Genomic DNA, 22,513 nt, shown 5'->3' on the forward strand with positions numbered 1-22,513 from the left:
AGTAGGTGGCCATCCCGAGGAAACTCCTTACTTCGGTGGGACTCTGGGGTGTGCTGGCCGCCCTGATCGCTTCAGCCTTCTTCGGGTCCACCAGGAGCCCCTCACGGGTGAACGTATAGCCAAAGAAGTCTACTCTGTCTTGGTAGAAGGAGCACTTGGGTTGATGTAGAGTCAGTCCACATTCTGCCAGCCTCTTCAGCGTGGCCCGGAGGTGAGAGTGATGTTCCTCGAGCGTGGCGGAGAATACCAGAATGTCATCACTGAGGTTGATCACCCCTTGCAGCCCTGACAGTGTTTCACGGATTGCATTCTGGAAGACCTCTGCGGCTGAAGACACACCGAAGCTGAGCCTTTTGTATCTCCGGAGGCCGACATGGGTGGAAAAGATGGTGATGTACTGGCTCTCCGTGTCCAGTTCCAGCTGGTGGTAGCCGGAGTTCAGGTCTAGCTTTGAGAACCATTTTGCCCCGTTGAGGTCCGCCACGATGTCGTCCATCGTGGGGGTGATGTGCCGTTCCCTCTTCACGGCTGTGTTGGGCAGTCGCATGTCAACACAGAGTCTGATGTCCCCTGGTTGTTTGGGCTTGTGCGCCACGACCAGCGGGGACACCCAGGGAGTGGGGCCTGAGACCTTCTCGATGACGTCAAGCTCTTTGAGCTTTTGCAGCTCCTCTTCTACTTGTGGGCGTAGATTGAAAGGCACCCTCTGATGTCTGAGGGCCACCGGTTGTACTGACGGATCTATGTGGAGCTTGAACTTCTTGCCCTTGAGTTTCCCCAGGCCGGTGAAGAGTGCCGGGAACTCCCTCAGTATTGTCTCTGCATGTGAGTCGTGAACCTGGTTCGCAAAGAACACCAGCCCTAGGTCCTCTGCTGTGTGGCAACTGAGAAGAGTCCCTTTCTTGCCTTCAGTGATGTGGAACTGGGTCCCGGTCGAGTAGCTTCCGCTCGCGATGGTGGCATGAATGACGCCACGGAGGGGAAATGGATCCGTGCCTCTATACGTGTATATTCGTGCCTTGGACGGCATCAGGGGGGGTCGCGGTGACAGGCGGTCATACTGGTCCGAGTCCATCACATTGACCGACGCCCCCGTGTCAATGAGGGCATGTACTTCCGTGCCCGCTACTGAGACTGAGCACATGGGAGGCGGCCTTCTCCGGGAGCATGTCCGGCTGACATATGACACCACGAACACATCGCTGCCTTCGTCTTCATATACCGGGTGTCGTGTCTGTGGCTGGTCTTCCGAGCTTGGTGACGGGTCAGCAAGCGAGACTTGGCGATCCTGCGGTGGCCCGGACCTGGGCCTCGACGATGGCTGCCGGAACTGCCCTCCGCGGCACACTCTGGTGTAATGATTTAGCCTTCCACAGCGGGAGCACGTTTTCCCTTTTGCCCCACAGGCGGCCGTTGCCGGGTGATCTTCGCCACAGTACCCACACGACCCACCTGGCGGTGGTTTGGACGCCTGTCGAGCCACTGCGGGACATCTTTGGATGGCCTCCACCTTTTCTTCTTTGACGTGCGGGGTCCTAGGCATCGACCCCGTGGCAACCGGAGTGTGTAGGGCCGCTTCCATCTCTTCTGCCCGGGCGTCAGATAGTTCATGGGAGCGAGCCAGGACCAGGATCTCGTCCAGTGAGATCCATGGCTGTCGAAGGATCAGTTTTCGCAAGAACTTTGAACGGCAGCCTAGGATGATCTGGTCCCGGATCTCCTCCCTCTGGTCCGTGAAGGGGCACGTGCTAGCCAGCCAGCGTAGCCGCGCATAGAACATGTTGACTGATTCGGTTTCTGTCTACCACGCCCTCCGGAACTTGAATTTTTCGAAGTCGGGGTTGAGCTGTGGATCGAAATGTCTATTGAGCGCAGTGACTGCCGCATCGTAGTCATCCTCATTCCCGGTGTTGGGGAGCGTTTCGAACAGGTCGTAAATCTCTGCTCCTCCGTAGTAGATAAGGAGAGATCGTTTTACCGTCCTATCGGTTTTACGCGTCCCCTTGAAATAATGATTTAGCCGCCCTAACCAGGCCTTCCATCTTGGTGCCGCAGTGGTGGGATCCGACACCTCGCTAAACGGGGATAGCGGTGCGACTGCAGTGTGGGTGACCACCGGTGGTGGTGGTGGGGCCCCAGCGGCCAGAACTTGCCCTCCGCCTTGCTGGGCAGCCGCGCCTGCAGCAGGTGTGACGTTCATCTCGACCAGGCAGGGGCGCACCGGTGTAGGGGCACGGCTTGCTCGTCCCCATGCAGTTCTGGGGCGTGTGCCCTCGCCCTTGTCCTAATTGTGTTGGCGGTGCCGGGATCCGTGTGACTGCAGGCGGGGCATAGCTGACGTTGCGGCGCCGTCCTGCTCGTGGGGGTGTGCACCAGCCGAGCCACACTGTCACAGGCTTTTGAATTGAGGCTACCAATGCTTGTTGACATGCAGTGTCAGATTGGTGCTGCCCCAGCTTGGTGTAGTATTTAGTTGCTTTTGCCAGTGCTTGTTGTTCTTGGGGTAGCCTTTTGTTTTTCTTTCCCTCCTTATGTTTTTTTTTTTTAGTTTGTTTTGAGTCCCAAGCCCCAGGCAGGCAGTAGAGGGGGCAGCCGTAGGAAGCAAGGCCCCCAGCACACCGATAGATGCAGGTGGGGGCGAGCGCTGTTGAGAGCAGGAGCGGGGACGTCCCTCGCAGAGTCGCTGCAGATGCCTCCTCACTCACCTTCCTCAGCACGCGCAGGGGCGCCGCCAGCTGAACGCGCTCCCTCAGGCAGGGGAGACGCGTGGGCGGGCGCCGCGCGATCGCTCGGATACCACCAGAGGCAGAGACGGCTCAGCGCCCAGTCCAGGCAGCCACGTTGAGCGGTGCGGGTGGGCTCCGCGAGCTCCGGAGGCACGAGATGAAAGCAGGCAAGTGGCGGGAGAGCAGGCAATGCGGGTGGACTCCGCGCACTCCCAGGACCGGAGGGCACACGTGGCGTGCGACTGGCCTCGTCGCCAATGTAGCGTGGCGGGCCTGTGTCGCAGCTCAGCAGCGGCGTGCGAGAAAGGACACAAGGACACCACCTAACTCTCGTGGCCGGAAGACCCCAAGCGGTCTCCGACCCATTTATTTATACCCTCGGGATGAGGCCGCCCCGAGGGGTGTAGGAGTGCGTGCGTGTATTTGATACATAGTATGAGAGAGTCCGGATGGCTCTCTACATCCCTCAACCATTACGACAGTAGAAGGAGCACTTGGCTTGATGTAGAGTCAGTCCACATTCCGCCAGCCTATTAAGCGTGGCCCGGAGGTGAGAGTGATGTTCCTCGAGCATGGCGGAGAATACCAGAATGTCATCACTGAGGTTGATCACCCCTTGCAGCCCTGACAGTGTTTCACGGATTGCATTCTGGAAGACCTCTGCGGCTGAAGACACACTGAAGCTGAGCCTTTTGTATCTCCGGAGGCCGACATGGGTGGAAAAGGTGGTGATGTACCGGCTCTCCGGGTCCAGTTCCAGCTGGTGGTAGCCGGAGTTCAGGTCTAGCTTTGAGAACCATTTTGCCCCGTTGAGGTCCGCCACGATGTCGTCCATCGTGGGGGTGACGTGCCGTTCCCTCTTCACGGCTGTGTTGGGCAGTCGCATGTCAACACAGAGTCTGATGGCCCTTGGTTGTTTGGGCTTGTGCGCCACGACCAGCGGGGACACCCAGGGAGTGGGGCCTGAGACCTTCTCGATGACGTCAAGCTCTTCGAGCTTTCGCAGCTCCTCTTCTACTTGTGGGCGTAGATTGAAAGGCACCCTCTGATGTCTGAGGGCCACCGGTTGTACTGACGGATCTATGTGGAGCTTGAACTTCTTGCCCTTGAGTTTCCCCAGGCCGGTGAAGAGTGCCGGGAACTCCCTCAGTATTGTCTCTGCATGTGACAGGCGGTCATACCGGTCCGAGTCCATCACATTGACCGACGCCCCCGTGTCAATGAGGGCATGTACTTCCGTGCCCGCTACTGAGACTGAGCACATGGGAGGCGGTCTTTTTCGGGAGACTGTCCGGCTGACATATGACACCACGAACACATCGCCGCCTTCGTCTTCATATACCGGGTGTCGTGTCTGTGGCTGGTCTTCCGAGCTTGGTGGCGGGTCAGCAAGCGAGACTTGGCGAACCTGCGGTGGCCTGGACCTGGGCCTCGACGACGGCTGCCGGAACTGCCCTCCGCGGCACACTCTGGTGTAATGATTTAGCCTTCCACAGCGGGAGCACGTTTTCCATTTTGCCCCACAGGCGGCCGTTGCCGGGTGATCTTCGCCACAGTACCCACACGACCCACCTGGCGGTGGTTTGGACGCCTGTCGAGCCACTGCGGGACATCTTTGGATGGCCTCCACCTTTTCTTCTTTGACGTGCGGGGTCCTAGGCATCGACCCCGTGGCAACCGGAGTGTGTAGGGCCGCTTCCATCTCTTCTGCCCGGGCGTCAGATAGTTCATGGGAGCGAGCCAGGACCAGGATCTTGTCCAGCGAGATCCCTGGCTGTCGAAGGATCAGTTTTTGCAAGAGCTTCGAACGGCAGCCTAGGATGATCTGGTCCCGGATCTCCTCCCTCTGGTCCGTGAAGGGGCACGTGCTAGCCAGCCGGCGTAGACGTGCATAGAACATGTCGACTGATTCGGTTTCTGTCTGCCACGCCCTCCGGAACTTGAATTTTTCGAAGTCGGGGTTGAGCTGTGGATCGAAATGTCTATTGAGCGCAGTGACTGCCGCATCGTAGTCATCCTCATTCCCGGTGTTGGGGAGCGTTTCGAACAGGTCGTAAATCTCTGCTCCTCCGTAGTAGATAAGGAGAGATCGTTTTACCGTCCTATCGGTTTCACGCGTCCCCTTGAAATAATGATTTAGCCGCCCTAACCAGGCCTTCCATCTTGATGCCGCAGTGGCGGGATCCGACACCTCGCTAAACGGGGGTAGCGGTGCGACTGCAGTGTGGGTGACCACCGCTGGTGGTGGTGGGGCCCCAGCGGCCAGAACATGCTCTCCGCCTTGCTGGGCAGCCGCGCCTGCAGCAGGTGTGACGTTCATCTCGACCAGGCAGGGGCGCACCGGTGTAGGGGCGCGGCTTGCTCGTCCCCGTGCAGTTCTGGGGCGTGTGCCCTCGCCCTTTTCCTAATTGTGTTGGCGGTGCCGGAATCCGTGTGACTGCAGGCGGGGCATAGCTGACGTTGCGGCGCCGTCCTGCTCGTGGGGGTGTGCACCAGCCGAGCCATACTGTCACAGGCTTTTGAATTGAGGCTACCAATGCTTGTTGACATGCAGTGTCAGATTGGTGCTGCCCCAGCTTGGTGTAGTATTTAGTTGCTTTTGCCAGTGCTTGTTGTTCTTGGGGTAGCCCTTTGTTTTTCTTTCCCTCCTTATGTTTTTTTTTTTAGTTTGTTTTGAGTCCCAAGCCCCAGGCAGGCAGTAGAGGGGGCAGCCGTAGGAAGCAAGGCCCCCAGCACACCGATAGATGCAGGTGGGGGCGAGCGCCGTTGAGAGCAGGAGCGGGGACGTCCCTCGCAGAGTCGCTGCATATGCCTCCTCACTCACCTTCCTCAGCACGCGCAGGGGCGCCGCCAGCTGAACGCGCTCCCTCAGGCAGGGGAGACGCGTGGGCGGGCGCCGCACGATCGCTCGGATACCACCGGAGGCAGAGACGGCTCAGCGCCCAGTCCAGGCAGCCACGTGGAGCGGTGCGGGTCGGCTCCGCGAGCTCCGGAGGCACGAGATGAAAGCAGGCAAGTGGCGGGAGAGCAGGCAATGCGGGTGGACTCCGCGCACTCCCAGGACCGGAGGGCACGCGTGGCGTGCGACTGGCCTCGTCGCCAATGTAGCGCGGCGGGGCCTGTGTCGCAGTTCAGCAGCGGCATGCGAGAAAGGACACAAGGACACCATCTAACTCTCGTGGCCGGAAGACCCCGAGCGGTCTCAGACCCATTTATTTATACCCTCGGGATGAGCCCGCCCCGAGGGGTGTAGGAGTGCGTGCGTGTATTTGATACATAGTATGAGAGAGTCCGGATCGCTCTCTACATCCCTCAACCATTACAACGACATCTTTACTTTTCTTGGATTTGATAATTAAGCGCCAGGATCAGGGCCAGCTCTAGGTCGGTGCGATCGGTGCGACCGCACCGGGCGTTGACTTGGGGTGGGGGCGTCATTTTCGAAAATGTGTATTAACATTTTAAAAGCACTTGCTGCCTCGTTCCTGGCCTCCAGCAACTATCAAGCATCAATTTAATTGTCAAGAGAAGTCCGGTGATTAATCGTCTTCCTGGAAAGAGACCGGAGATTTGTCTAGTGGAAGTTTTGACTCATCCTAAGGTAGCGCAGACGGTAAAAGTGCCTGCTACTAAGAATGTGTACCATGCAGAAAAGGAAGTGCATATAACGTAAATTGGTCAGTGGCTTACTGCTTCTGTAAGAAAGCTCTTTTTGTTACTTGCCGTTCATAAGTCAAAATCCTAACATAGAACATTGAGCTATTAACTGTCACCCTAAAGCTGCTGCAAGCTGCAAGGTATATGTAGAACTATCTGGGTTTTTTTGCCAGGTCTTTCATTATCCTAATCTTGTGAAAAAGCTTAACTTGGGTAGAAAACAATTCTTATTATGAAAGAGAACCCCTAACAATGATGTTACGTTTTAAATTCTGAATTTGTGCCTTTCCTGAATAAGAACTTTAACTATATTGCCTGCCAGTATTGATGACATATCACTCCTACACTACACCTTGTAGTACTGTCTGTTGTAACGTTTCCTATACACTGATTTACACACATATGATTGTCTCTGTGCAATGTGTGTGTGGTGTAAAGTGCTTTGACACCTTACACTGGTATGAGTGGTGTAATAAAGCGAAATGAATCCGAGAGACAGTGGTTATGGAGACTTGAGGGGCACTGATAAAGGGTGCTAGTGAGGGAATCTGTGGCAGAGGTAGGCATGGGGGGGGGGCGCCAACAGACATTGCCGCACAGGGCGCCACCAGCGCTAAAGCGGCCCTGCCCAGGATGCTGGGTGGTGTGTGAAGTGTACCACAAACCCTTGAACAGAAACATTCTGCTATCTTTTCAAAGCTTTCATCCTAAATCTATGAGGGAGAATCTCCCATATGGGCAGCTCCTCTGCTTATGCAGGAATTGCTCAGAAGTTAGCTGTTTTGTAAAAGTAGTAGAGAAGCTAAGTGAGAAACTCCAGGAGCACAAGTACCCACAACATGCAGTCAAAAGGGCTTGGAAACGAGTTAGAAATAGCAATAGGGAGTCGCTATTAGAGACACATGAAAAACCTAAAAGGGATAGAAATATCTGTGTGACTACATTCAGCACAGCCTCGAATTTTGTAAAGAAAATCATCACCAAGAATTGGCGTATCCTGAATTCGGATGGGCTGAACCTACAGACACCTCTTTTTTCCTTTTAGAAAAGTGCTAGCATCAGGAATGTATTGGTGCACACTAGACCATAATTTTTAAAACTGAAATTGAGTACAGAATCTGTCCTTTGGGGCTTGCCCCCTATAACAGGACATTATGCCTGTGGATCAAGTAAGGCTTGTCCTCTTACCACCAATATGAAATCTGTGGATTTGGGTCTGCAGTATCCATGGCAACTTACTAGTCACACTACATGCAGTTAAGAGAATGTAATCTATCTCATTAGATGCCCTTGTAATTACTTATATGTAGGAATGACGACAAGGCGAGTTAAAATAAGAATTCTTGAACACATAACGTGAGATGTAAGAAGACAATAACAAAACTGACCACACTTTCTCTGGATTTAGCATTCCAAAAGGGATCTCAAATGGACAGTGATTGATAAACCACACATCTCAAAGACTGTTAGGGACGTGAAGACTTTCTTATTCCAACAGAGATGGGTACATAGACTGCACCGTAGTGAAAAAGGACCGAATGTTGCTCTCCCATGGCACTATCCCAACTGCACCCGTTAGGCAAGAAGCCAGTACTACAGAACATCAGGATGTATTAGGTTAAATAATCTTTAGTAGCCCTAATGGTCTTTGCTGGACCGAGGAGAACTGAAAATGACACATAAAAGCAAAAAAAGATATAGTATTAGTACATGGGAATATGTATTATTTAACATAAGCATGTCCATATGATGTTAAACCAGTTCCTCCAGGACATATGAAGGTGAACCTAATATTCAAATGTACATAAAAGAAAGCTAATTCATTGAACATAGTGAGGCGACAGTCCAAAGATGGCGGGCGCGTAGAGCAACCAGAAAGACTAGGGTCGGCTCTAGCAGCAGACAGCGATGCACGAAGGAAATCATGTGGTCAGCTACTAACATGCAGGAATGGCACCTCCACATTCGAAAGAGAGACCTCATCGGAAGGCGCAGAGTGGCAGGAACAGGAGACGTCAGACCTCGACGCAGTAAGTGGGGTGAGGCAGTGAGCAACGGGAACCTGGCACACAGAGGAGGGCGGTTGAGATCCATGGGTCGGAGTCCGATCATGGGCAGCCGGACACTAATAGAGATGTGAGGGGGCGGGGCACGCCACGCCATACCATTAGTTCATTCATTTCTTTTGCAAGACTGACAACAGGAAAGTGTGGGTAATACGATTATGATGAATACCCTTAGACACAAGGAAAATAGCACAATCAATTGGATTGAGCATGAGTGAGAATTATTGGAAATAATGGAGAGCAGCTGGCTAGCTGACAGTACGAGCTGCAAAGGAGTATCATATGGCATTACACACTGAGCAACTTGTTCTCAGTAACTTTCCGTACATTCATTTAGAGTGTGACTACAGGGCTATGTCCCCACTCTCATCCCAGTTTCGGAAATACAGCAATGAAACTCACGTTAGAAATTAAAGTTTTTCATTACATGTTTTTAAATGGAATGAGGGAATGACACGTGCGCACTGTGTTTGGTGGCACTATGAGTGAGTCCACAACATGAATGTGATGCATATAGTCGCATTTTGGTGAGATTAAATACAGACATTGGGGATTGTCATCTAATGAGGAAACTATATTAGTACGTTGATATTTATTACTCTCTTGTAGGTGCTTCCCTGAAGTGTGTCTACACGGGGCAAGTATCACCACATGTTAATTAACCTCTACCATTTGTCATTAACTAGGAGGGAGTGTATTTAGGGATCTATATCCAGAGGAAAGCCATGTTACCCAGTTGGGCATTTGTCTACTGCTGAAACGTGTCGATACCAGCAGTTAGGGTAACTTGAATGTTGTTTGGATGATATATCCAAATATTTTTTTCAATCCTGCCAAGGGGGGGCCCAGAACAAAATTACTGGTGTACCCTCTTAGACAGTTTTAATCATTCTTTCCGCAATAAGAAAGACAAGTAAACAATAGGGTAGAGCATTTTGCATTTTTTGTTCACAGGATGAAAATAACAAGCACTGGCAAAGCCAAGCAGTCTCGCCTATGCAAGATCTATTGGCTTTGCCAATGATTTTCAGCCATGTTGTACACCAGCATGGCTCCTGTTTAGCATGACTAAAGGTTAGTGGCGCAGAGGAGAGTGGCGTGGAGTGTCATAGAGTTAAATGGTAAAGAATCGATTAGAGTGTTGTAGAGTGGAGTGGCAAAGAGTGTTGTGTATTGGAGTGGCATAGTGTGGAGTCGCATACAGTGCAGTGGCACAGAGTACAGTAGACTGGTGTAGAGTGCATTGGTGTACAGTACTGTAAAGTATTGGGACTTAGAGTGCAGTGGTATTGAATTCAGTGGTGGACAATGCAGCGGCATAGAATGCAGTGGCATAGATTAGAGTGGTGCATAGTAGAGTGCAGTGGAACAGAGTGGAGTTGTTCTTTCCTACCCCCAATACTCATCAGGATTGTCACATAAATCCTCTCCCTTTGAAGTCAGAGAAAGAAAAGTAAACAAGCGCCTCCGGAAGACAGCGCCTGACATTTGACCTCGGTTTATGAATAAACAGCAAATGTGACAAGATAAGAACAAGATTTACAGGCCTGTTTACAGAAAGGGAGCACTCTGAAGGATACTGTAAATAAGGTTTGGGCAAGGGAGGGTACAATCTCAAGTAGGACAGCTTAATACAAATAAGGCCAGTAAATGGAAAGCAAGAAAACGTGTGTTACAAACCACAAAGCCATTGGCAAGCTACGGGCTGAAATGCATTACTATGTCAACTTTCTGAATGTTCCCCAGATGTCTTTTGCAAACCAGACAGCTGTGACCTAAAATGGAAAAGAAAATGAGAAAAAAGACAAAGGAAGATAATGCCTTGCAGAAATATTAATAGAATAGAGAACAAATGGAAGATATTATATTTGTTTGATGCATCATGGGAATGCATTAAAATCAGAAAATCAAGAAGTTCAGTCCTGAACCATTGACTGTATCCGAGCCAGGGTTAACCTGTCGATCTTTCCTTTGACAACAATGTGTTTAAACCTTCAAAGAAAAAGACCCAAGCCTTTCTATTCTGTGTTCCTTGATTAAGAATGACTCAAGAGCTATCATGGTACAGTGTGGCTGGCTAGTGTGATGAGAAAATAGACAGCACACAGATATAAGGTCCACCTAGGAAGAATAGTTTTGGTAATTATTAAAAATAGGCAACAAAACATATATCAACTTTGTATAACATAGTGGTTGTTCCAGTTAGGTATAGATTCCTGAAATAATTTGCTGCAATCACTTCCTTTTCTAAAGCACACTAGATTGCTCTACAAACAGCCTGGGAACAGGTGCACGTTTATTCACCTTTCTGTGTCTCACCTCTTACAGGGATGTTTTAGGTATTATCATGTACCTATTCAATCAAACTAACAGACTCATGTCCACCACTCAAATTAACAACTTATATTTTCATAAACGAATCCACCTCTAATTCTTTGGGTTCCGGAGTAACGTGCTATTAGATGAAAAGTGCTTCAATGCCTCGTCAGGGGTAGGAAGCGCTATATAAATAAATTTACAATCATCTTCCACCCCCATACCCCAGAATCTCTCTCTACTCTCAGGAATACCTTACTTTTAATATAGACTTCTGCCAAGATTTCAGGCCCATCTTTAACTCTGTAAAATATAGAATTTTCAATCCAGACTTTTCCAACAGACTGAGTTTCCCCCTTCCCTCAGTAACACTTGGGGCTTCCACTCATGAGGACTCATTACGCTCAATGACACATAGAGGATATCTGAAAAACATTCCACTCCTGGAAACTGTCTGCGCTCACACAGGTACATGACACATGAAAGTCACTCAAATATCAGAGTATACCTCTATTTAGATGGTCACAAGATACCTCTGCAGGATCCTTAGGAGAGAACCAAAGCTGAGGACACAGCTGCTCCCTTCCGACACCACCACAATAGGCAAGTGTGTTGGAACTGACAACTACTGATGCTAAGCAAACACAAGCTGTCTCTTTGGAATAGGCTTACCTCGGCTATACTCTGAGCAGGAAAAGAGACTTCCACTGTCCACCCAGTGTATTTCAATGCTGGTGTGCCCACGGGTATATCCAGCCTTTGCATCCAGGGCGTTCAGCCCAAGGCCAATAAATATCTGTGAGATATGGTTGACTTGGAAGCAATTCATCACATTGTGCAGGGGGGCAATTATTTTTTATTATGCCACTGGGTGCCTACCTCCTATAATGTCAGAAGCACCTCCCATCTCTTTCCCTACACTCCAAACACCTTCCCTTGCAATGCAAAGAAGGTGGCTTGAGTGGCGGGTTCACCTTATTATTGGTGGGGGCCAGCCGTCATCTGCTTGATAGGAACCGCTGAGGCGAGATGTTGAGCAGAGCCAGCAGGATTCCTTCAGTCCTGTGCCCAATGATTGAAGGCAAAGTGCCAAGAAAGAGCGCACGCTCCAGAATCCAGGACCAATGATAAGCCATGCATTTATTAATTCGGTATAGCACCAACTAACCAGCGCGGAACACCCGGTTGCCCCCTCCTGAACCTGGAAAGCAGAGAATAAGTCCTAAAAACAAGTTGCCCTGGCTTATGGGAAGGGCTGTCTCCCTCTCTTTTTCCAGTACAAAATGTTCGCAATATGGATCCTTATTTAGCAACACAAGAACAACAGATAAAACTTTGATGTAAACAAAAAGAACCAATTATGCTCTAACCACAATATTTAGAATCTCTTAAATGTTTAATAAGATATACGTAAAATACTAGTGCCATTTACTATAATAGTTTAGCATCCATTGGACCAGATACATCACCAAAAACATTTGGTCCAAAAATAACATAGAAAACAAGTGTATACAATCAAAATACAAAAAAAGTTATTGTGTCAACGCAGCGCTTCAGTGACTCCACCTTCTTCAGGGCCTCACAGTTGCATCATTGCTGTGTTCCATTGAATCATTTGCAATAATGTCTGCATTCCTTCAATATTAGTATTGGTTTTTGCAACAAGGGTAATAAACAGTATATAGTTCAAGGCATGGTATGTCCACGATAGAGACATCAGACAGTAACCGCTTTGAGCGTTAACATGCCATTCGCCAACCAGATTATAATATGCCTACAACCTCCCCCAGATTCTCCCATTTTTGCGGGGACACCCACAAGCTTGATGAATGGGCTCCTTTACTTTAGCACACCAGTCCATCATGGAGTACCATTCCGTGATAGTAGGCGGTGACTAAAACTTCCAGTGGTGAGCATTATCGTGGATGATCACCACAGTGCCAATTTCAAGCAGGGTGCCTTCCCCCCCAGAGTCCTCCCATATGCTCCAGGATGCCCAGCAGTCTGACGCATATGGAACAGTCAATGAGCCTCTCTAAAATATTGGATAAAGTCATGAAGATGGAGGACAAGCACTTTGCAATGATTGGTCAAGCCCGTACCATATAAACTAAGTCTCTATCAGCATTTGTGCATTTAGGGCGTGCAGACATGGGAAGTGTGTTGATTCTCCATAGTCACTGCGGGGTAAGCTAGAAAGCTTGTAAATATTTCAATTAGATCAAGCATAGACGAGAGGGAATAACCAGCTCCCATGGAGCCATCCTAGCACCATCATCTAGTGTGCCAATCCAATCGCTCCACTTACCCCGGGGGACTTCAAAGGATTGTGGAGAGTTCATGACCAGGGACTGGTATACCCGCAAGATGCCATCTTGACCTACCAGTGCTGACAGGGACCTGGGCCACAAGAGGGCCATATTCTGACAGGTTCTGCAACTGCTGTTGATACACCACCAATGCATGACAAAGCTGTAGGTATCTGTGGAAGTGGGTCTTGTGGCAGAGGAATTCTTCCTGTAGAGCCTGAAAGGTCTTCATTTGTGAATCCTGCCAAATATCCCACAGGTTGGAAATACCTATAAGGTCCCATCGGTCAAACCCATTCAAATTGGAAACCTGGGCATTACCTACATCAGCCGCCAGTCCCAGCAAATCCATTGGAGTGCCCATCGCAAGCACTGGAGAGTGGCCCTTGTAGTCTCAGGTAGAGAATGGGAGATTGGGCTGCCATATAGAAAACGCAGGATATGTTGTCCCCCATAAGTAAAATTTCCCCAAAAAAGGCAGGGTCCTCAGAGTCGGCAAACATCTAGTTGTTAATGGTTTGGCACTGTGAGTTGTACAAGTGAATGTCTGACATCCCCATTGCACCATTGTAGGGCAATTGGACACAATTATGGAGGGCTACCCTCAGAGTTTGTTTGCCCACAGGAAGGAACATATAGCCCCAACTAAACCAACCAACCAGGATTGGGGAAGAAAAAGAGGGAAATTTTTCGGGGTGTAGACCTCCAGCGGGAAGACTATAATTTTAAAGAGCGCAACATGACCCAAAATGGTAAGCGTGAGGGGGGCCTATCTGATCAAGTCCTGGCGAGTCCGGTGCAGCAGCAGTGTCAGGTTAAGGCTCTAGGGGCCAGATGTACAATCCTTTTTTGCGGCCGCAAACGGGAGATTCTCCCATTTGCGACCGCAAAAAAGGGTAATGGCATGTAATAGGTAATAGTAATAGTCACTGACTCACAAAAGAGAATTTGCGACTCCCACCCATTCCATTTACAATTGTTTTGCGACTGCATTTGTATCGGCAAAACACTCACAGTTTACCACCTAGTCCAAGTAGGTGGTAAACCACTTGCAAACGGGAAGGGGTCCCTTGGCGAGACCTTCCCGTTTGTGAGTATGTGAGAAAACATTTTAAGAGCAGGCCGTTTTCCTTTAAGGAAAACGGGTTGCATTTAAAAAGAAAAAAATGCTCTATTTAAAAAGCAATCCCAGACATGGTGGTCTGCCGACCCCAGCAGGCCACCATCCCTGGGAGTGCTAGCCATTCCCAATGGGGTCGCAAATTACAACACCCTCATTAATATTCATGAGGCATGCAATTTGCTACCCCATTGGGAATCGCAAACAGTGTCTGAGACACTGTTGTACATTAAGTTTTGCAAGTCGCAATTTGCGACTCGCAAAACTTAATGGTCGTACATCTGGCCCTAGGTTACTTCGGGTTCCAAGGCGATGACCATTCCTAGGCAGGGGAAGCTCAGTTTCTGTACAGAGAGGCAGTCTTGCCAGTCAACAACTTCCCAGCCACCCAGCACGGGGACGGTGAGCACTTTGGCCCAATTGACCACCAGTCCGGATGTATCTCTATACAACTGGAGCATCTAGAGGTGACCCGGCCCGGTAATGTGTGATTGGCAGAGAAAGAGTAGTACGTCATCTGCATATAATTCAATACTGTCTTTTTAAGCGCAGCAGTAAACCTAGGCTGCTAAAGGTTCAATCACCAGGGCAAAATGCAGTGGAGAGAGAGGGCATCCCTGCCTGGTGCCTCTATGGATTGAAAAGAGGGTGTACAGGATGCTGTTAACTCTACCCGACACCTGGGGTGAGCATAACACACTCTGATAAAGTACCAGAAGTGCACTTCAGATCCCATGCAGGAGAGGACCTGAAAGAAGAATGCCCAGTCCAGGGTGTCAAAGACTTTCTCGAAGTCCAAGAGCATAAGTACAGTAGGGTCTCCAAAGTGGCGACGGTGTTCCAGAGCAACATGCATTTGGCAAATTTAAAGTTAGCTAGCAAGGATCTTTACGCGAAGTTTTTTTTTACGCACTGATAAGGAAGATAGGATGATAGGAAGGACAGGCTTCTGGGGGTCTCCCCGGTTTGTGGAGTACCACAATTGTGGCATGGTCAAGTTCAGCGTGGAAGGGGCCCTTGTACACACCTCCATGTCAAAATGCAGGTTATGTGGGGAAAGCAATCAGAGTAAGTTCTTGTAGTATTTTATTGGGAAGCCGTCTGGACCAGGCATCTTGCCCAACTACAGGCTGCCGACAGCGGCAGCTATTTCCTCCACAGTCAGAGGTTGTTCAAGAGATGCTCTGCCTGCCATCGTCAAGGTTATTAGCAGAAGGCCGGCAATCAATGGACCTGCTTCTTCATTTTTGGGGCTGTGTAGACAACCGTAGAGGGAGCCAAAGTAGGAGGTGAACTTGTCAGCGATGCCTAACAAGGAGGTGAGATTACAACATCTCTCAATTCAAGACCCGGTCCTGTCCCTGCTGAATTTACTGTTGATCTTCTGACTATTTTACCTAACTGGAATTATTTTGAGTTTGATGGTGAATATTTTTTACAAATTAAGAGCACTTCAATGAGGGCTTCTTATGCTCCCAACTTTGCGATTCTTTATGTGGATAACTTCAAAACTCAAAATATATATACAAAAATCCCTATTCTGACAATGTGCGCCACTAGAGGCATTATAATGATGATATTTTTTTCATATGGCGAGGTAACAAATCCAGCCTAGCAATTTTTCTTGAGTGGTTGAATACTTGTTCTGTTGACTTGAACTTTACATCACATTCTAACAATGAAAAGATACATTTTTTGGACCTTACCATCTTACCACATGAAGGCAAATTAGTCACCAAACTTTACACAAAACCTATGGCCCGCACTACTCTTTTGCAATATACAAGGCATCCCCCTGGATGCCTCAAGGATGGATTGCCATTATGGCAATTTCTCCGCATTCGACAAAATTGTAAATTCAGAAAGCATTATTTCCGTGAAGCAAACATTTTTGCCAAGAAATTGGAACTGTCAAGAATTCCTGTCATGTGAGGGGAGGAAAACGGTAACCAGCGAAAACGGACTACATCTCCCAGGATGCTTAGCAATTGAGAGGTTATGTAAACAGGAGAGCTGTTACATAACTCAAGGAAAACACGCCCTTATGTAAACAGGAGAGCTGTTACATAACTCAAGGAAAACACGCCCTTATGTAAACAGGAGAGCTGTTACATAACTCAAGGAAAACACGCCCTATAAAGGGAGGAACCGGGAGGTACAACGCTGTCGGTTATTGTGTTTACACCGACGTACCTGCTTAGTGAAGAGCAGTGTTCCGGAGTGGTGCTCCAGTAAGGCAAGAACGGAGGTGGGTCGAGTCGTTACTCCCTGGGCCGTGTCTTGCCCCATCGTCACCTGTGAAGGACCCGGAAGCTCTACCGGATAACCATTGAGCTTCGCTTTTTGACTCGGCTGAGTCAAAGCGCAGTGGCGCTTTTGCTGGTTGGAGTCGTAACTCCCAGCCCGACCAGAGATACAGGGACTGCCAGCTGTAACGCACACCAGGAGGTGTTTGCCGCGTTACAGACTCGGAAGTCCACGGGATCGATCGAGCGGCTGCTCTCGGTTCAGTCATCTTTGCTTGTGATTGGGGTATCGGTGACGCATCACCAGGAGGTGACTCCGCGTCCCGGTGCAGTCTGAGGAAGAGGTTGAGCGGCTGCTCCCTTCAGGTAGAGACCCCGGCTGGGTGTTTCCCTGACTCCTCGATTCTCCCCAACACTCTTCGTGCCCCTCACAGCCTACCGATTGGCATTGTCGGCCATTTCATTTCTGCCCTCTGTTGGCATACGCCGGGATCGGCGTATATGCAGAGCACGGTTAGGACCATCCGTGCTGTGGGCTGGTAACGTACTTAGCCTGGAGGATTCCAGTGACTATAACCTTTGTTTATTCCTTGTATTATTTTTGCCTTCATTAAAATAACTAAACCTTCACAAGTGGTTGCGTTCTCATTTTCGTGTCTGTTAAACGATCCTGAGACGTTCAGGGCGTTACAAAATAACCGACCTTAATAACACTAACTGTCTCCCGGTCGATAACAGACATGGCAACACTTGATGATGTGCTGGCTGCTTTAGCGACCGTGCAAAATGAATTGGCTGCCTCCAGGCAAGAAACAGCCGATGTAAAAGCCAGACTGGATGCTATCCAATTGGACCCGCTCACGCCCAGCACCTCCCTCACGAACCAGACCCCTGCGGTAGTAGTGGAAATGCCGGTAGCCGTCCCCTTGGCAACACCAGAGAGGTACAGTGGGGATCCTAACACAGTGCAGGTATTCCTCACACAAGTGGCGCTACATTTATCGTGCAAACCAAGGGCGTTCCCCACGAGTCAGGCTCGTGTGGCTTTCCTTATATCCTATTTGGCTGGAAACGCGGCACAATGGGCCGTACCTCTGGTGAGCAGGGACGACCCCATCTTATGTGATTGGGGTGCTTTTCGCGAGGAATTCCTGAAGGTCTTCGACAGAAGGGCTAACTCGTACACAGCGGACCGTGAAATGCTTGAGTTGAGACAGGGATCCAACGACCTGGTGCAGTATCTCAACGCGTTCCGAAGGCTGGTTGCGGAAACCAAGTGGCCTGTTGCTAAACAGACGGCGCTCTTCCATCACGGGCTGTGCGATGAGCTCAAGGACGCCGTGGCTCATATTGACCCACAGCCCAAGACATGTGAGGGCCTTATCAACCTGGTATTACGGCTGGAACATAGGCTAAGTGAAAGAAAGGGGGATCATGGGAGAAAAGGAAAATCCCTTCCATCCTATGTGACAGTGGGAAGTCCTGAAACTGCCACCGCATCCAAGGGAGAACCCATGGACATCGGTGCAATACGAGCGAGCCTCACAGCCACGGAGAAAGAGTCACGCCGTAAACAAGGATTGTGCCTAAATTGTGGCAAAAAAGTCCACTACGTACGTGAATGCCCTGCCAAACCGAAGACGTCACGTTATCGGGCCAACCGGTCGGTAACAGCCGTGGTGGACGTACCGGCGGAAAACTAGAGGACTCCCAGACCAAAGAAGGGGCATCTCGGAGTCACTCATCCATCCCTTCACTTTCCAACTCGGTCACTAAGGGACAACGACACCTGTTTCTCACGGTGCACGTGGGAGTGCATGACCAGTGGATACCCGTTGTGGCCATGGTGGATTCAGGGGCCACTGGCATGTTTATGGACCACAACGAGGCATGCAGGCTAGGGCTAGTGCTTCTTCCCAAAGCTGTACCCGAAGACGTCTATGCTGTAGACGGAAGGCGATTGGTGACGGGGCCCATCGGGCAGCACACGGGGGTCCTTCCGATGAGATGTGGGAGGAACCATTTGGAACAAATCGATTTTAACATCATCCGAGCGCCCCAATATGGCGTCATATTGGGATTGCCGTGGCTACAGAAACACAACCCCTCTGTGGATTGGCCAACACATCGCATCGAACTGACGTCACCGTATTGCATCCTGCATTGTGGAATAAGAACGGAATCCCTTGACGCAGATGAGAGCGGGAGTCAGACGGTGGCTACAGCGGCAGAAAAAGATGTGGCTCTCCCCCAGGCTTATCACAGTTTTGAGGATGTATTTGATGAGGTGAAGGCGGAAGTGCTACCACCACATAGGCAGTTTGACTGCCAGATCGACCTGGTGCCAGGGGCCAGCGTTCGCAGCGGCAGGCTGTATGCCCTGACGGAGCCTGAAAACGTGCATCTCCGGGGGTACCTGGATAAACTCCTCAAGCTAGGATTCATCCGCCCGTCCAAGTCTCCGGCCGCCTCGCCACTCTTCTTCATCCCGAAGGCTAATGGGGAGCTGAGAGCCTGTGTGGACTTTAGGGCATTGAATGCGATAACCGTAAAGAATCGGTACCCCTTGCCTCTCATCAGTGTACTTCTGGAACAGGTCAAGAAAGCTCGTATCTACACCAAGTTGGATTTGAAAGGGGCATACCATCTGGTGCGCATGAGGGACGGAGACGAGTGGAAGACCGCCTTTAAGACCAGGTTCGGCCTTTTTGAGTACCTCGTCATGCCGTTCGGTCTGTGCAACGCCCCGGCAGCCTTTCAGTACTTTTTGAATGAGGTATTCAGAGAGGAGTTGGATATCTACGTGGTCGTATATATCGACGACATCCTCATCTATTCGTCCAGTGTGGAGGAGCACGTACACCACGTCAAAGCTGTGCTCCAAAAGCTGAGGGAAAACATGCTGTTTTGTAAACTCAGCAAGTGTGACTTCCACGTCACATCCGTGGAATTCCTCGGAGTGATGCTGAGTCCAGAGGGACAGGAGATGGCAGAACGAAAGATCAAGGCGGTGAAAGAATGGCCGGTGCCCCAAAGCGTGAAGGACGTCCAAAGTTTCATTGGCTTCGCCAACTTTTACAGGCGGTTTATAGATGGATTTTCAGGATTGGTGGCCCCAATCACACAGCTACTGAGGAAGTCCAAGGAGTTTGTCTGGTCCCCTGAAGCGAACACAGCCTTTGAGGCCCTGAAAAGCGCCTTTGGTAAGGCGCCGGTGTTGGCTCACCCCGATCCGGATCTCCCCTACGTGGTTGAAGCGGACGCATCGGATGTGGCGCTGGGGGCTATCTTGTCCCAACGCAACCACGACACAGGGGTGCTTCATCCCGTTGCGTACATGTCCCGCAAACTCAACGACGCCGAACGCAACTACCATATTGCGGAGAAGGAGCTTCTCGCAATCAAGGACGCCTTCACCGAATGGAGGCATTGGTTGATGGGGGCAAGACATGTGGTATCGGTGTACACGGACCATCGGAACCTACAGTTCATGACGGCCACAAGACACCTTTCTCCCAGACAGCTGCGGTGGATGATCTTCTTTGCGGGGTTCAACTTCCGCATCACATATCGGCCGGGGACGGAAAACCGGAAGGCGGACGCCCTGTCCCGTCAATCTGCAGTTAAGGAACCATTGCCTGCGACCGAGCATTCCATCATTTCCCCGAGGATGGTATTGGGGGTTATCCAACCGGATACTTTCCTGAGGGGAATAAAGAGAGGGATCAGGTCATTCGCATGGCGGAGGTGGCTCCTCAGTCACAGAGAATGGCAGCTGAAGGACGGGATACCCCTGAAGGGCAGGTGCCTATTGATACCCACGCCTAGGCTAAGGAAACAAGCATTCATCTGGTGCCATGACTCTCCATGCGCAGGTCATTTGGGCTTTGAAAAAACGGTGGCTAGCATGGGACGGCATTTCTGGTGGCCAACCATGGGAGTGGATGTCAGGAGGTGGGGACAGGAGTGTCCTACGTGTGCTACCATGAAGGCCGACCATGGCCGAACCCAAGGGCTCTTACATCCACTTCCGACCCCGGATAGACCATGGGATAGCATATCACTGGACTTTGTGGTGGGCCTACCGGTAGACCAGGGGATGACGGCAATACTGGTGGTGGTGGATTACTTGACGAAAATGGGGCACTTCATCCCCTGCAAGAGAGTCCCTACGGCCGGGGAATTGGCGTCACTACTCCTAAAGAATGTGGTACGACTGCATGGATTACCTGGGGTGATCGTGTCGGACCGGGGGTCGCAGTTTACTGCGCAATTCTGGAAGACTTGATGCACTGCGCTGCATGTTAAGACCGCCCTGTCCACCAGCTACCACCCTCAAACGGACGGCCAAACCGAGCGCCTGAACCAAACGCTCAAACAGTATCTGCGATGTTTTGTGGACCAGGGCAGGGAAGAATGGGTCGACTTGCTATGGGTTGCAGAGATAGCCTATAACAACGCCACTCACAGCTCCACACAGTCATCTCCGTTCTATAGCAACTATGGCCAACATCCCAGGTTCTTGCCATTTCTACATCCGTTCAGAGAGGACAGGATTCCCGCCACAGCGGACAGGGTGGCACACATAAAAGACACGTTGATGCGCTCAAGGGCTGTCCTAATAGAGGCCAAGAGAAGATACAAGGCTGCGGCAGACAGGAAGAGAAGGCCCGGGCCACTGTACCGCACTGGAGACTACGTCTGGATATCCACAAGAAACATGAGGTTTCGAAAGAACAGTGTGTTCCATCCCAAGTACATGGGCCCCTATCGAATTACCAAGTGTATGGGTCCCGTGAACGTGAAGGTGTGCTTGCCCCAGTCATTGCAGATACACCCTGTCTTTCATGTATCATTGCTCAAACCAGCACCCTCCAAGCCGTCTGGGACACCTAGGCTGGTATGCGTGGAGTCGGAGGTGGAGTATGAAGTGTCGGGCATACGGGCGTCCAAATGGCGCAGGGGGAAGCTGTGGTACCTGGTTGCGTGGAAAGGCTATGGCCCGGAGGAGCAGTCATGGGAACCGGCTGAAGGGGTTCATGCTCCGCGCTTGGTCTCCTTGTTCCATCGGCGTTTTCCTGCCAGCGCTGGACCCGTGGGGAGCCGCTGAGAGGGAGGATGTACTGTCAAGAATTCCTGTCATGCGAGGGGAGGAAAACGGTAACCAGCGAAAACGGACTACATCTCCCAGGATGCTTAGCAGTTGAGAGGTTATGTAAACAGGAGAGCTGTTACATAACTCAAGGAAAACACGCCCTTATGTAAACAGGAGAGCTGTTACATAACTCAAGGAAAACACGCCCTTATGTAAACAGGAGAGCTGTTACATAACTCAAGGAAAACACGCCCTATAAAGGGAGGAACCGGGAGGTACAACGCTGTCGGTTATTGTGTTTACACCGACGTACCTGCTTAGTGAAGAGCAGTGTTCCGGAGTGGTGCTCCAGTAAGGCAAGAACGGAGGTGGGTCGAGTAGTTACTCCCTGGGCCGTGTCTTGCCCCATCGTCACCTGTGAAGGACCCGGAAGCTCTACCGGATAACCATTGAGCTTCGCTTTTTGACTCGGCTGAGTCAAAGCGCAGTGGCGCTTTTGCTGGTTGGAGTCGTAACTCCCAGCCCGACCAGAGATACAGGGACTGCCAGCTGTAACGCACACCAGGAGGTGTTTGCCGCGTTACAGACTCGGAAGTCCACGGGATCGATCGAGCGGCTGCTCTCGGTTCAGTCTTCTTTGCTTGTGATTGGGGTATCGGTGACGCATCACCAGGAGGTGACTCCGCGTCCCGGTGCAGTCTGAGGAAGAGGTTGAGCGGCTGCTCCCTTCAGGTAGAGACCCCGGCTGGGTGTTTCCCTGACTCCTCGATTCTCCCCAACACTCTTCGTGCCCCTCACAGCCTACCGATTGGCATTGTCGGCCATTTCATTTCTGCCCTCTGTTGGCATACGCCGGGATCGGCGTATATGCAGAGGACGGTTAGGACCATCCGTGCTGTGGGCTGGTAACGTACTTAGCCTGGAGGATTCCAGTGACTATAACCTTTGTTTATTCCTTGTATTATTTTTGCCTTCATT

This window comes from Triturus cristatus, chromosome 4_2, assembly GCF_964204655.1.
Source record: "Triturus cristatus chromosome 4_2, aTriCri1.1, whole genome shotgun sequence".
In the NCBI taxonomy this organism is placed as follows: Eukaryota; Metazoa; Chordata; class Amphibia; order Caudata; family Salamandridae; genus Triturus; species Triturus cristatus.